This window comes from Hoplias malabaricus, chromosome 2 (genome assembly GCF_029633855.1).
Source record: "Hoplias malabaricus isolate fHopMal1 chromosome 2, fHopMal1.hap1, whole genome shotgun sequence".
Classification (NCBI taxonomy): Eukaryota; Metazoa; Chordata; class Actinopteri; order Characiformes; family Erythrinidae; genus Hoplias; species Hoplias malabaricus.
In genome coordinates this window covers 14,524,498-14,541,665 of record NC_089801.1, presented here as the reverse complement: position 1 = coordinate 14,541,665, position 17,168 = coordinate 14,524,498, and positions in this window count along the sequence as shown.

Genomic DNA, 17,168 nt, shown 5'->3' with positions numbered 1-17,168 from the left:
GGAGCAGGAATAGTACAACACCCTCAACCATTATCATGATTTTTAACATTCTGGGGTCTCTCCACCATATGTAGCTCCTGTGAAAAACTGGTAAAAAAAAAGCATGATTTGGCTAATTGACTTTCGGGATTTCTTATTCTGAAACTCCTAGTTTAAAGTGTTTGAAAACGATGTAATGTGTGTGTGTGTGTGTGTGTGTGTGTCTGTGTGTGTTACCTAGCATACTGCAACTGTAAAGCCAGTATCAGTTAAGACACTTGAGACTGATATCAATTCTTAATCACCAGCTGTAACTGAGAATGTGAGAGAACAGAAAGAAGGGAGAGTGAGAGAGAGAGAGAGAGAGAGAGAGAGAGAGAGAGAGAGAGAGAGAGAGGCTGATGAAGTCTGATGTAGCATTTGGGTAAGTGGGGAAGGGAAAAAACAGGAAAAGAAGAGAAAGTGAGAGAAGAGAGAGAAAAGGAAGGGCAGAGAGAGTCAGGAATAGATAAAGAGAAGAGAGAGGAATAGGTAAAGATGAGAGAGAGAGAGAGAGAGAGAGAAAGTGGAAATGATGAGTGTTAAGCAGAATAATATATGTCCAATTGTTTGTACAGTTTTTATAACAAGAAAATTCAGATACTTCAAGACAAACTCACTCACTGTGGCTGCAGACATTCAGCTCCATCCAGTACCTTTTGGAAAACTTGGAGTCATGTATTTGATCAAGGAATTCATTCATTCATTATCTGTAACCGCTTATCCAATTCAGGGTCGCGGTGGGTCCAGAGCCTACCTGGAATCATTGGGCACAAGGCAGGAATACACCCTGCAGGGGGCGCCAGTCCTTCACAGGGTAACCCAGACACATTCACTCACACCTATGGACACTTTTGAGTCGCCAATCCACCTACCAACGTGTGTTTTTGGACTGTGGGAGGAAACCGGAGCACCCGGAGGAAACCCACGCGGACAACACACCAACTCCTCACAGACAGTCACCTGGAGCAGGAATCGAACCCACAACCTCCAGGCCCCTGGAGCTGTGTGACTGCGACACTACCTGCTGCGCCACTGTGCCGCCCGGATCAAGGAATTATCATCCAAATTCACAAGATGAGTGCAACTAAATGCTAACAGAAATCTTAAAACAGGTGGAGGCACCTACTGGAGCAATGAGGGACACACTACATTTGTTTATATTTTTGATTACAGAGGGGGAAAAAAGCACAATTCAGATGGATTTAGTTTTACCTGTGGGCTTGGGGTAAAGTAATTATTACTGGAGTATGTCAGAAGTATTAATCTTGTCTGAATAGACCATTTCAGTATTTTTTTTTGTAGTGCATGTCCCTGTTAAGGGAAATATTGTAGAGCCTTTTCCCCTACTGTAAAGCGATCAGTAAAAATATCCCCTGGTTATATTAATCCAGTGTGAATTGACATGTGGGGGAATATTCCGTCCTATCCCAGGGTAAATGAGTGTTTTGCAGGATTTCTCGAGAATGAAGGAGAGGATTTGTGTTTAACCCTGCAAGGCCCTCTGTTGCAAAATATGACTTTTAGCTGTACCAAAACCAACCCTACAAATGTTTTTTTTTCTTGTAAGACCATATTTACATAGTCATTATGTCTTATTGCCATTGGATGGTAAAGGTGTATATAGGTCTGACTATTAGGTCCTGAAGTCATACAACTTGCGAACTTTCCTGGACACACATCTCCCTCCTTCACTGAAGAGGATATCTCAACACAGAAGTAAGTAAAATCCCAGTTTTTTTTTTTTTTTTTTTTTTAGATTTGCAGCTTGTTTTACAACGTTGGGTAAGGAGCGTAGCTAAATGGTGCTTTTTCATTGCTTGGAACCTACACGACTCTACTTGACTCGACACAGCTCTTTTGCTTTTCCACTGGCCAAATCTGGTACCTGGACATTCAATGTATTTATGAAGCCCATGTGTCAGTAAATGGCCAGAAATTGCAGGGTCTCTGTATGCTAGGCCTATAGAAGATAACTTCCATAACACATAAAATAAAATTGAAAAAAAAGGCATCAGTTTTTATTTCATTGATATGTAAGTTGCTACTGCAACCCTGAAACGGATCAAGTAGCAAAGATGAATGAATGAAAAGCCATCTCAATATTTTGTGATATTACCATTATATATATGGCATTTTGGAGCTGTGTGAGGATTAACAGTGAGTGGGAGTACGGGCAGCAGACAGCGGGCTGAGGTCTTAACAGAGCAGCAGACACAGATCCAGACCAGAAAATCGTGTGGATGGCAACACTGCCGTGAGTACAGCTAGAGATGGGCAATGGGTGCAGACTGAAGCTAGACCCAAGCGCCGTGCTTTATATAGCTCTGTAGTCTTGTCTTCTACTCCTGGTACCACAGCTGGTCCAGGAAATTCAGCTGCTAAACCTAACACTGCTGCTGAGAGATCACAGCCCAGAACCACTGCATGCCCTTCATGAGAATCCCAAACACAGTGAACACAACACAGAAAGTACCAGAAGTGTCAGCTGGTCACAAAACCCTAACAAACCTACAGCAGACACCCTGATCTTTGGAGATGACACTGTTAATGGGAAACAAACCCAAAACTCATAGTGCTATGTAAACCAAACATCACAGTCCCTGAACTTACTGCAAAGCTTCCAGCTGTACTGGCTGAGTACACGACTGTGAAGAGGATTATTGTACACGCTGGAAAGAATGACACTGTCAAGCAGGAGTCTGAAGTTTTAAAAAGAGACTTTAATGACCTCCTTAACACACTCAGCAAGTTCAACATAAAATTTTTCATCAGTGGACCTCTACCTGCAGGAGGCACCAGTATGTTCTGAAGGTTACTGGGATTAAACACCTGGCTACAGAACAGCTGCAGGTCAAATGGACTATACTTCATTGACAACTTTAACTTGTTTTTGGGAAGAGAGAACTTTTTAGGAGAGATGGACTGCACACGAACAAGAGGGGTGTTAAACGTCTGACAGACAACCTCATTTTCTCAGTGTGTAATTTATCCACTTCTCTTGGTGGTGGCGCATCAGCATCAACATCCAGGAACTCTGCTATACAAGCTGATGACACCATGTCAGAGCCAGAACATCCTCCCCCCACTGAGGGTGCAGAAGACACTGGACATGAGTGGCAATGACCAATTCTATCAGCTGCCAGAGACACCAAAACCCCAAGAGGAATCCTTCATGTCCTCTATTTCTCCCTCCACAACACCCCACATGAACCTCCCAGCAGCCATGGAGAAGCTGGTATCGGCTGGGACAAGGCTGTCTCTTTCCCTGTCAGCCAGCCCTCAGGTGCAAAGAAGAACCACCCCAGCTTCTACTCCACCCTCATCTACTGCCACTTCCCCACTGCAGCCCACCAGACAGTCCCCTTAGAAAAATCACGCTCCATCACCACCTAGAGCCCCTCAATGGGAGAGACAAGCTCCTCGGCCCCCGGAAATGCAGCTTCGCTCACGGCCCCATCGCCAGCAGGAGCTCCACACAGCTTCGTCAGCTGATAATGGCGAGGAAAAGTGATGTTTTTCGGGTCCTGGCTGCTGCAGTGATGATGTCAGCAGTAACATGTTTTCAAAACAAGCTTGGACCCTGGGTGCCTGTAATCTCTCCCATTCCAGTACTTATCAGAGAGAGAAAGAACAGGGAGTTCAGGTCAGATATTGTGAATGTATCTACAGCTAATAAAATGTGAGACACAGATTCTGTGGCAAAGTGCACAAACTATTAAGTTAGCTCTAAATATCAGATCTCTCACAAACAAATCACACTTAATTAATAATTTTATTACAGCACATGGGCTTGATTTTATATTTTTAACTGAGACTTGGCTAAATGAATGTAGTGCTGCAACTGTTTTATTGGAGTCGGCTCCGGATTTTCATTATTTAAATGTACCTTGTGCCAGTAGAAAAGGTGGAGGTCTAGCTGCTCTGTTCCATGGTTCTTTTCAGTGCAAGCAGTTATCATTTGGTGACTTCACAATTTTTAGAATCTCTGTGTATTTCTGAATGGAACACCACAGGTATTACTAGTTACTGTCTACAGGCCTCTGAAGTACAGTGCTGATTTTATTGATGAATTTACAGAGATGCTGTCTTTTATTTCTACTGACTTTGACCATTTTGTTTTTGCTGGTGACTTTAACATATCAACAATCCCAAGGACTGTTTTACCAAGTAACTGCATGCCATATTGGACTCTTTTGGCGTTTCACAGGGAGTACATATTGTCATGGTCACACACTGGATGTTGTTATCTCAAAGAGTCTCAACATATCAGCGACTGTGAAGGACGTTGCACTGTAAGACCACTACTGTGTGTTCTTTGATATGTGGGCCTCACCAGTCTTCACGGGCAGAAGAGTTTGTGTCCAGAAAAAGATTATAAAGGACTGCACAGCTACACTTTTCATGGGTAAAATGTGCACTACGCCATGTGAACGATCCAACTCTGCTGATGATCTGCTGAAAAGTTTTAATCCAAAGATTGTTGGATGAGATTGCGGCAGTTAAAGTGAAGGCCTTGTCTTGCAAACAGAAAGCACCATGGAAAAATGCTTCTGTTGTTCAAATCCAAATGAGGGAGTGTCGCAGGGCAGAACACAGATGGTGTAAAACAAGTCTTCATATTCACAAAGAAATCTACAAAGATAAGCTACGTGAATACAACACGATAATATGCAAAACACGACAATCCTATTTCTCTAGCATCATCAACAATAACATTAACAACAGCAAAATCCTCTTCACCGTGGCCAACAGACTCACTAACTCACCCACACCAATGGCACCTGAATTAGTATCAACTGAGAGATGTAATGAGTTTGCATTATTTTTTAACACTAAAATCAAGAATATCAGACAAGTGATTAGTACATGTATCCAACAATGAGTCTGTACCCTCTCCATCACCTCATAAAAACTCCTTAGTTAAAATTTAATTGACACAGTTAATCATCTCAAACCATCCACTTGCAGTCTTGACACACTACCAACCAAATTTTTTAAAGAGTGTGTTTCACACTATAGCACCAGACATACTCCACATTGTAAACACCTCACTCATGTCGGGGGTCTTTCCGAGCTCACTAAAAGCTGCAGTTGTAAAGCCTCCTCTAAAAAGAAAAATTTAGAATCATCTCAGATAAGAAACTACAGACCAATTTGTAATTTATTGTTCATTGGCAAAATCATTGAGAAAATAGTTTTCAGGCAAATCACTGGTTTCTTGTCCATAAACAGTAGCCTAGACAAATTCCTGTCTGGGTTCTGGTCTAATCACAGCACTGAGACTGCTCTAATCAAGGTAATTAATGACATTCGCTTAAATACAGAGACTGGAAAGATATCTCTTCTAATACTTTTTGACCTCAGTGCTGCCTTTGATACCATTGACCATAAGATTCTTATATATAAACTCACAAACTGGACTCTCAGGAACAGTCCTGAAGTAGTTTGTTTCTTACCTGGAAGGCAGGAACTACTTGGTAAAAATAGAAAATAATATTTCAGAGAACATGCCAGTGACCTGTGGTGTCCCCCAGGGCTCTATTCTTGGTCCACTTTTATTTAAGTTATACATGCTTCTTCTTGGCCAGATTCTACAGGACTATGGGCTGTCTTATCACAGCTATGCAGATGATACTCAGATTTACATGGCCCTGTCCCCAAATGACTCTGGTCCAGTTGCTTATTAAGCAAGTACCTTGAACACATCACTAACTGGATGGGACAAAACTTTCTGCAGCTAAATAAAGATAAAACTGAAATGATACTGTTTGGGAACAGCAATGAGAGACAAAGATTGGCTGCGTATCTGGACTCAAGAGCCCTCAAATCTAAAAAACTGGCTCGCAACCTTGGTGTATTAATGGACTCAAATCAGTTTTAGTCTCATTTTAAAGCGGTTACTAGATCAGCATTTTCCCATCTTAAGAACATGAGTTAGATTAGAGATTTTATGACTAAACCAGACCCGGATAAACTTATTCATGCTATTATTTCTAGCAGGATTGATTACTGTAATGGTCTTTTAGCTGGACTTCCAAAAATGACCATTATACAGCTTCAGCTGATTCAAAATGCAGCTGCCAGAGTTCTCACTTGGAGCAAAAGAAGAGATCGTATCACCCCCCATCCTCAAATCTTTACACTGGATACAAGTCTGTTACAGAATAGACTTTAAGGTGTTATTATAAATCTGCTACAGAGATATGAGCCGAGCAGAGCTCTCAGATAATTAGGAACTAGTCAGTTAGTCCTTCCTCAAGTGAGAACTAAACATGGAGAAGCAGTGTATAGCGCTGACGCCATTCTTAAATGGAACCAGCCGACTGAGAACATTAGAAGAGCCCCAGACACTTTTAAATCAAGACTGAAAACATTCCTGTTTAAGCAGCTACAGCTCGGTTTAAAATACTCTGCACTTTTATTCTGTAACAGTATTTTAGTTCTTTTCTTTTATTGTATCTTTTTAAATTGTTTTAATCATTTAATCATTTTACTCTTTTTATGTATTTCCTTTCACTGAAATATTTTAATTGTTTTATTGGACTTTTATAATTTTTATTCTTGCTTTTAATTTAACAGTTTCTTCTGTAAAGCACTTTGAATTGCTTTTGTATGAAAGGTGCTCTATAAATAAACGTGCCTTGCCTTGCCTACTGTGAGTGTCATTTCAAGACAAAAATGAAGAAAAATCACTAATTGAATGTCTGTTACAGTCTTTAATGAGCCAAATTGAAAAGCCACTGATGCACTAGCTGAAACAGCATTATGCTAACAGAGGAAACCTTATTATTGACGTCTGTAAAGTAAACCTCCTGGAAAAGCCAGTTAAAATGTTCATGCATAAAACACTGCAGTGTTAGGGCAGACTGAACTGATGTTTATGTTCTTTCCTGACGTTATGAATGTATATTTTACAGATGCCTTTATATAATAAGTTAATAGTTGTTCACAACTCTGTTTGGTTCTAGTGTGAAAACTGGTAGGAGTCGTGTTATAAATTGTACACGCCAACTTAGAAAGGCAGATCAAAGCTGCAAGATCCAGAATGAAAATCATTTAAGGGCCTAGAGAAAAGCCCCCTGGACAAAAAGTACAAAATAACACAGAGTGAATATTGATTATTTTGAGTATTGCCTCCTGGACACTAACATGGATGAATGTAAAGCTGAATCCTAACAGATTGAATATAGGATTCATTCATTCTTTCATTGTCTGTAACAGTTTTTCCAGTTCAGTCACATGTGGTGCGACACGGTGGTGCAGCAGGTAGTGTCGCAGTCACACAGCTCCAGGGACCTGGAGGTTGTGGGTTTGAGTCCCGCTCCGGGTGACTGTCTGTGAGGAGTTTGGTGTGTTCTCCCCTTGTCCGCGTGGGTTTCCTCCGGGTGACTGTCTGTGAGGAGTTTGGTGTGTTCTCCCCTTGTCTGCGTGGGTTTCCTCCGGGTGCTCCGGTTTCCTCCCACAGTCCAAAAACACGTGTTGGCGGGTGGATTGGCGTGAAAGACTGTGAAGGACTGGCGCCCCCTCCAGGGTGTATTCCTGCCTTGCGCCCAATGATTCCAGGTAGGCTCTGGACCCACTGCGACCCTGAACTGGATAAGCGCTTACAGCTAATGAATGAATGAATTATCCAAGTAAAGCAATTCTGTAAATTATGATTTATTGAAGGAAAAACGCTGTCCAACTCTGTCTGGCCCTATGTGAAAAAAAATGATTTGCCCCTTAAATCACCAAATCAGAGTTTGCAAATGGACAGGCAAATTCCAGACCTGCTGAATCTAAACATCACTGAAACGGGCAAAGGCTAAAAGGTCTCAAGTGCAGCACATGATGTACAAAAGCAGATGCGAAACCAATTAATTGAAAACTACCAGTTTGGAAAAAGTTACAGTAGTTAATAGATAATGTCCCTATTGTTAGCCATTTTACAAATATGGAACAGTTGTGAAACTTCCCAAGAGTGGATGGTCCCCAAAATTTCTCCAAGAGCACAATCATGACTACAGTTACACTGTGCTCACTGTGACATAGAATAGAGGCATTTGAAATTAATGAATGTCTTGAATGAGGGCCCACCCATAGAGCAAAAAAAAAAATCCTGGCCCTTGTGTGGCTCACATCCCTCATTTTCATGGCCTGCTTGCCACAGAGTGGTTTGACGCTAAGTGCTCATTTCCACAGAATAAAATGGTCAGAAAGAGTCAGAAATGTTCTCAGTAATGCTGAACTTGGAACGTTTAAAAATAATTGACAGAAATGTATCATATTAAATAGGCCTTAAATGAAAATTCTTGAAGCCAGATATATACATTTCCAATTAATTATTCATTATATTTATGAGGTTTTAAGGTGTAGTTCAATATTCTGTACACAAGGTGGAGACATATCCTTATTATCCTTTTTTCGTGTATTAGGCGTCTGTTAAAACATTAAAGTTGTACTTGACTGAGCAAATTAGCACGAAATTAGCATGAAAGCTGCACTTGTTCGTACTGTCGACGTACAGTCCGTACAGCAACTTTGTCTCAATTATTTAATATTAATACCTTGATAACCTTTGCCCTTGTCATATTATTGTTATTATTTTCATTTTCTAACATCCCAAAAACAAAAACTCAAAAACTGCTGGTTAGTTATTTTGCTTGAGAGATTAAGGGCCATAATAATGATCACAGTTAAGCATTTCATTGTCTTTATGGCCACGATGCCATTCCAAAACATGTAATTTGGCTAAATAGCTACGTTGCTTGCTAGTTATTGTGTCCATTTATTACTAACTCCATTTACACAAGGTAGTTTCATGAGTCAAGTATGTGAATTGGATCCTGATAGAATTTTAACCACTTGCATCTCAGGTTGGTCACTTTCCGATGTTTAATAGTGAAATTACGAGTATTATCACATTCATAATGCAATGTAAACACACAACAGATTTATTTCCAGAAACTGTGGCATCTAACATAAATACTATAAATACAGTTCAGATTGATGCTTACATTTGAAAAAAAAAAAACTACACTTTGTGAACTAGCCATTCAAGTCTAGTTCACACACAAACCTGACACAGCAAAAACACTGCAAATCTGAACAGATATTATGGTCATTTAGACCTGTGCTTGTGCGAATACATTCACTAAGGTGTGTTTATAGGAACACTAGGTACTACTTTTACTTTAAATTACACCTGACCTATAATAGGGAGAGTAGAGCCTCTGTTGTTGCTAGTCCAGGCTCAGTACTGCAGTAACTCCACTTTTGGAGGAGGGTAGGAATCACTCCAATTGAAGATGCCACTCAAACCTTGGGCCTAGTTTTTGGGTGTTGTTACCATAGTTACTTATGTGCAACTTCTTCAGAACATCCCTTTTTTTTCTTTAATATATATATATATTTATTTATTTTTATTATTAAATGTTATTGAATATTTCTTGATGACATTATTAATCTAAAATTCATAAATAGATAAAAAGAGACACGTTTCCATAATTTAGATTACAATTTTAGAATCATTGTGTTTTCACCCAACCCCTCTGGAAGAAGTCAATTGGTAATGATTCGCATTCTCTCTCTCTCTCTCTCTCTCTCTCTCTCTCTCTCTCTCTCTCTCTCTCTCTCTCTCTCTCTCTCTCTCTCTCTCTCTCTCTCTCTCTCTCACACACACACACACACACACACACACACACAAAGTGTTTATATTCCTCTTCACAGTTTCTATAAGAATAAGTATTCATTGTTGTCCTATTGTTCGTAATGATGCTATTATTAGGCCTACACACACACACACACACATTTACACCCCATACCTCTGAGTGCTAACTATCACCACATTCCTCCAAATGTTCATTCGTGCCTGAGCCACATCATGGCCACTGAAAAGTTTATTTAATTAAAGATTCATTCCTCCCTCTCCCTCTCTCTCTTTCTCTCTCAGTGAGCAGGTGCACAAGGACAGATCTCTCATCCGTGAGAATGTGGCCATCCTAAGACATCCCATCATGCACTTCTCTGCACACTTTTGTTTTCCCTCCCCCAGGTTACAAAACCAGGTCTCACTCTCTCCTGTTTTTCTTCACTTTACATTTCTACCCTTTTTTTATCCCTCATTAATTCTGCTCCATTTTTCCTACAGTGTGTACTCTTTGAGTGTCTACTGAATGGATATTAGTGTAATAAATGCTGATAAGTTGCCAGGAGTAGTAACTAGTTAAATTTATTTGAGTAGTACTTAAGCACAGTAATGGATTTGTACTTTCATTAGAGAAGAAAGGAATCTACTTTTTACACTTTTCAACTCTAGACTCTAGCTATAAACATTTCTGTACTAAGGCCATTGCATGATTAATTTCTTTGATCATCATTGACTTTGCTGACCTTTGAATGTTCTAACGTTTCTGAAGTAAAGTTTTTACTTCCGCTATCGTTTTTATTTTATCATGAAAATGCAGCTACAATAACGGAACAGTGGCATGGCCAGAAATAAAATCGCATCTGGTTCTGAAGTGTTTTGTTTTCACTTTGCTGACCAGGGGGGATGCATTTTATGCGCTTCACAAAAACAAAGCTGTGACAGCGTCTTGTGTGTCTCGTGCCCCCCTCACTTTTCTCAGCTCCAGTTCAGACTCCGGGTGAATTAACAATTGCTGACTGGGAGGGCCTTGTACCTGTTTGGACCTGTCTGACCTGTGCTCACTCCCCTGAGTCAATTTTGAGAATTCATTCATTCATTCATTATCTGTAAGCGCTTATCCAGTTCAGGGTCACGGTGGATCCAGAGCCTACCTGGAATCATTGGGTACAAGGCGGAATACACCCTGGAGGGGGCGCCAGTCCTTCACAGGGCAACACAGACACACACACATTCACTCACACATTCACACCTACGGACACTTTTGAGTCGCCAATCCACCTACCAACGTGTGTTTTTGGACTGTGGGAGGAAACTGGATTTCTGGTGATTTTTAATTTTTTTTTTTTTTTTTTTAAAGGGTGCTATTGAGAAATGCTGGATTTCTGTTAACATCAATAACATATTAGTATGTGATATCGTCACTTTGTGTTGCTGGGCACAGGTGTATTATGCCATGTGAGGGCTGACACATGCACAAGGTGTGTTCCTGCCTAAGGTCAGTATGTATAAGATTTTGTGCACATATGCATGTGTATTTATACATATAAAACACATGTAATATGCATGTAACATATACACATGAGTGTAACATACATATACACTGGTATGTGTATGTATTTATGTATTAATGGAAATTCAGACAAAGTGACTTATGTAATAATAATGACATTATTATTTTTATATACACTTACATATACATAGAATGCATTATACACCCTTATTTATATCTAGCACAGCTGACAAATGTGACCCCAAATCCAGATATTTAAAGGAAACAGGTATATTTCTTTATGTGTGTGTTTCTGGACTTCTTCTTTCACTTTCTGTTCAGTCTGGCTGGAGTGCCATCTGTTCTTAAAGTAAAACTCTCACATGTCCTTTCTAATGAAATGCAAACACACACACACACACACACACACACACATACACACACACACAATGCACTTGACTCTCTCTTCTCCTTCCCATCCACACCTGCCCACACACAAAGAAAAGACTAGGTATAGTGTGTGTGTGTGTGTGTGTGTGTGCATGCAGAAAGAGAGAGAGAGAGCAAGTGAAAAAGAGTGTGAAAGCAGAGGGACCTCGCTCTTGCCTACGTCTCAGGCCTTAGTCTTGCATTTTTGATGTGATTTTAAATAATGCAGAAGAGCCCATGGCCAGAACACATCCTCACTATTCTGGAGTGTGTGTGTGTGTGTGTGTGTTTGTGTGGGTACTTCTCAAACTGCCTGTCCAAATTCCATGTAAAAAGCCTGCATGATTCATACATTATTCCTTCTCTGTAAACATTCCCAAGTGTATGAAACTGTCTAAACAAGCTCATAATTGGCAAAACATTGACAAAGTACAGTTGGTAAAGGGTCCAGGTTGCAACAACTCAAACATGAAAACCCTTTTTAACACTTGAATGAGTTTGCTGCAGTCTAAAGAGCCAGCCATGATAACAAGAGTATTCACAGCTTTCTGGGTCCTAAGAGAGACTGTTTAGTGGAGGCAGCTTACTGTAAGATAAGGACCACTGCCAGAAGAGATAGAACCAGAGGGCATTTGGTTTTAACCAAGAGAGGTTAATTTCGACATCAAGAGTTATATCATTTATCAGATTAAAAACAACTGGAACTATGATGACTAGTAAGTGCTCTCTAAGCACTTGTTATGTTAGCTAACACAATGCCAATGGACAACTCAAGACGCTTCTAGGAGAGCACTAATTAAGAGCTAACAACTCGCATTAACCAGCATCTGCCAGCACTTTACAACAGCCCATTTTCATTTTAATTAATAGGGAAAATCCAAGACTATTCTAAGCTAGCAATAACTTTTAGAAATGTATTATCAAATGACAACGTATGATAATTATGTGACTATTGCACTGATTGTAGCTCTGCCCAGATTGCTCAGTATGTTATTATTATCAATGACAACACGATACCTTGAGTGTTCTATTGCTTTTATACAGTAGTTCTACAGAGTAAACAAAGATATAAACTAAGAATAGTAATAAGCAACAATGGACAATATCTTCAACTTAAAGAGACATATTATGAAAAATATCACTGACAGAGTGCCTTAGCATCTTATTCTGGGGATCTGGATCTCATAGCAATTCAAAAGCTATGAAATTATATAACCCAGTGAGTTCTGTGATCTGCCTAATGCTGAGGGCTCAAGCCCCCTCATCTGAGTCTCTCCAATCACAGTGCTGCATTTGTGAGAGCAAAAAGAATAATTAAAAAAGAACAAAACATATACAAGGAGCACAAAGAATTAAGTGCACTGATTAAATATGGAGAAAATTAAAATGGCTTCAGGATCAGAACCAATGTTTTGCATTAATTCATTCATTGTCTCTAAGTGCTTATCCAATTCAGTGTCGCAGTGGGTCCGGAGTCTACCTGGAATCACTGGGCGCAAGGCACAAACACACCCTGGAGGGGGCGCCAGTCCTTCACAGGGCGACACACATTCACACCTATATACACTTTTGAGTCACCAATCCACCTACCAACGTGTGTTTTTAGACTGTGGGTGGTCCATTGCCACCCAATAATTTGCATGTTTCATGATATAATTTTTTAGAAGCTATATAATCAGACCTTGTTTTTGAAAAGTAAAAAAATAGTAATGCTAAACAGTAAAGTGCAGGATTATTTCTGAGGTAGGTTCCGAAGTCTGATGGCAGTGTGGTAGAAAGAGTTGTTAAACCTGGTGGTCTTGCATTTGACACTTCTGTACCTCCAGCCTGAGGGCAGAAGTGTGAGCAGTTCTTCTGGAGGTGGGAGGTCTGAGTCTCTCAAAAATTGCTGAGGATTTTGGGAGAAATCCCAAACTTTCTCAGCCTCCTCAGGAAGTACAACCGCTGTTTTGACCAGTTGCGTGGCGTTCAGTGTCCATGTGAAGTCCTCACTCATGTGGACGCCCAATTTAAAGCTGTTCACTTTAAGCAGCCAATAAACAGTGGCTGATGAGGTCTCCCCTCTTTCCCCATGTCCACTATGACCTCCTTCGTCTTGAGGGCACGGTTGTTCTCCAGAATGTTCAGAAACATTCCAAAACACAAAAATCAGTTCAGAGAGATGAACAAACTATACTCTGAACTATAGCACAAACTATACTCTGCAACTATGTAGACAAAACAGAGCATTTAAAGGAACATCATGTAACATTTTTACCTAAAAAAATAGATACAGCTTCAAAATCATTGTGATGCTCCACTGATCCTTAGCATGGAGAATTTAGCCTCTGTCCTTGCTACTCTCAGCTCAGCACTGCAGAAACTGCACTATGTAAATTTTGGAGGACAATAGGAAACCACCCCTTGCCTCCCCCCAATTTCAGTACTGCTATAAAAGTTAATTGCACTAGGGGGAGCCCAGGGAACAGAAAAAAAACCCAAATCTTGCCTAGTGTTCCTAAAGGAGTAAAAGGTTTCTCATTAGGGCTGGCATCTGTGTCTCACTAGGGCTGAATTTCAAACATCTTCTTCAACCCTATGTAGTACACAATGTAGTGGTGTAATGGTATTAGTTTTAGGTGCACTATTTAGGGAGTGTAGTGTAGAGGAGATAAAATTTTCGCACTTCTTGACTTGAGCAACTTGAACCATGTTCGTCCGACTGCAGACCAATCAATTTTGGTATCGTGGTCTGCATAGATGCGATGAATTACACTTCTGGAGTAGTGCGCATCTGGCATAGGTTGAACCTAAGGCGTAGGTTCAACACAGAAGCATAAATTGGGTTCAATACTCTGGAGACAGTGACCTCTGTTGGTTTGGAGGGGCAGCACCTTGGGTGTATGTAATAATTGATATAACATCATTCATTGTATTTAATCTTTGGCCATTTCTGCTGTGTTCGGAGTCAGACTAATTAATGACAAACTATTAAAACACTGGGGAACCAAGAGTGACACTAGAGTATTTTCACGTACAACGTGTTAAGCATGAGTCTTGTTACAATAATTATAATAGGACATTAGAACCATAATTCGTCATGGCACTTTTATATTCGACTTAAATACATTCACTCATTGTCTGTAACCGCTTGTCCTGTTCTGGGTCGCGGTGGGTCTGGAACCTACCCGGAATCATTGGGCGCAAGACAGAAACACAGCCTGGAGGGGGCGCCAGTCCTTCACAAGGACACACACACATTCACTCACACCTATGGACATTTTTTGAGTCGCCAATCCACCTCCCATGTGTTTGTGGACCATAAGAGGAAACCCACGCTGACACAGGGAGAACACACCAAACTTCTCACAGACAGCCACCCGGAGCAGGACTTGAACCCACAACCTACAGGTCCCTGGAGTTGTGTGACTGCAACACTAGCTATTGCGCCACCGTGCTGCCCTACTTAAGTACATTTGAAGGTAAATACTTTTGTACTTTTATTCAAGTGGAGATCTACATTGAGTGGACTTCTACTTTTACTGGAGTAATATTTTACACTGAGTATCTGTATTTTACTCAAGTACATGGTTTGTGTACTTTGTCCACCACTGTAAAGGCTAAAGTGTTTGATTATCTGTCTGTGCTGCTGCTCCATAGGCTCATTTAGTCTGTTCTCCTGGCTTCAGTAAATGGTCTCTTAATTGTTTTATACTGCATTTACATGCATCCTTTCCTGCAATTTAGCAGTGTGTGTGTGCGTTTAAGAGGAAATCTCTTCTGCTTCTCCGTCTGGCTGAAATGAAAAGACTTTCAGAAACATCCATTAGCTACAAGCTCAAAGGCCAACACCTCTCAGTACACACACACACACACACACACACATTCACCACTCAAGCTTGCTGTATCATTATTTTTGACATACATTTCGAAGCGAACATGATGCTTTTTCTTGCTAAAGCTTCCATAATGAAAATGTCACCTATATTTCCTATGATCTTTGACTCACGGATAGAAAACATTGCTCCGCATGTTTTAATTATATATATATATTTAATTTATTTGTTTATTTATTTATTTATTTTATTTAGTTACATTTAATATATTCTCAGCCACAGATGCTCCGCCCACAAGTTTACAGAGAGTCTGATACTTTCAGACTTTCAGTCCACTATTCTGGCCTCTCTGTGCATGCACATATACACACTTCCACTTGTATCTTTGTGTACTCACTGCTACTAGTCCGACGTGAATCACTTCCTTCTACAGATCATGCTAATACAGACTTGTGATTGGTCCTTTTGTGGGTAAGTCAAATTGCAGTTCTTGACCATGTTAAGTAGCAAGGCCCCAGACTCCCCCTAGAGAATCTGTCAATGCAAGACTACATTTCATACATACATACATTTTCTTTTCCGCTTCTCCACTTCAGGGTCGCGGTGACTATATTTCATGTAGCTTGAAATTCAAAATCATGTGAGAATTTATAAAATCAGATTGTAGGACCACCTAAAATTCACCTAAGGTAAACCTACAGGGTTATGTTAATTTCAGTCCTATTAATTTATTTAGCAAAATAACGTTTACCTGTCAACTCTCCTGGATACTCATATATCAATTATTCATGCATTGTCTGTAACCACTAATCCATTTCAGTGTCTCTGTGGTTCTGAAGCATACCCGGCTTTTATTAACTATAACTATTTTACAAGATTGTCAACTCACAAACACACAAACACACACACACACACACACACACACACTCACAAACACACACACACACACACATACTAAAACGGGCAAGCAACAACGTGAATGTACACTACCCGCACTAGTCATGGGAGCATCCAAGCAATATAAGAAGGGTCTGAAAAATCATGACCTCCATATTCTGCAAATTTCAATTTTAAGCTTTTGTGGGATGTACGTAGAAAAACAAGTCCAATTCATATGCACCGTGCGACTTATCTGTTGTAACATCTTAGTGCCAGGTACAGCAGCTGCAGTTTTGATGCTTTGATTAATGGATGTATACTCTGCATAAATTACATTATCTCTATTAATGTTACAAACCAACCTTATAATCGAAAAGAGACACAATATTTACTTATAATTGTTTTTGTTGTTGTTTATTTATTTTTTAAATTTTGTTATAATTTAACGTCCCTCTAGTGTGATTTTCGTGTTTTAAGTTTGTGGCAAACAAATCCTAAATAAACTTGGTGATTGATTAATGATTGTGTAATAGGCGCTAACGTTTTGACCTGACGGGCGAGGACATAGGCTCTAGAGAGAGAGAGAGAGAGAGAGAGAGAGAGAGAGAGAGAGAGATTAGTACAGCTAAAAGAAAGCGAGACAAATAGTAGAAATTGAAAGAGAGTTACTTAAGACAAAAAGTAGAAGGCGTTGGAGAAGACGGTGAGAGAACTAGGCGAGAGTGAGAGAGAGAGAGCGAGGGCGAGAGAGAGAGCGAGTGAGTGAGAGAGAGAGAGCGAGTGAGAGAGAGAGAGAGAGAGAGAGCGAGTGAGTGAGAGAGAGAGAGCGAGTGAGTGAGAGAGAGAGAGCGAGGGCGAGAGAGAGAGCGAGTGAGTGAGAGAGAGAGAGCGAGTGAGAGAGAGAGAG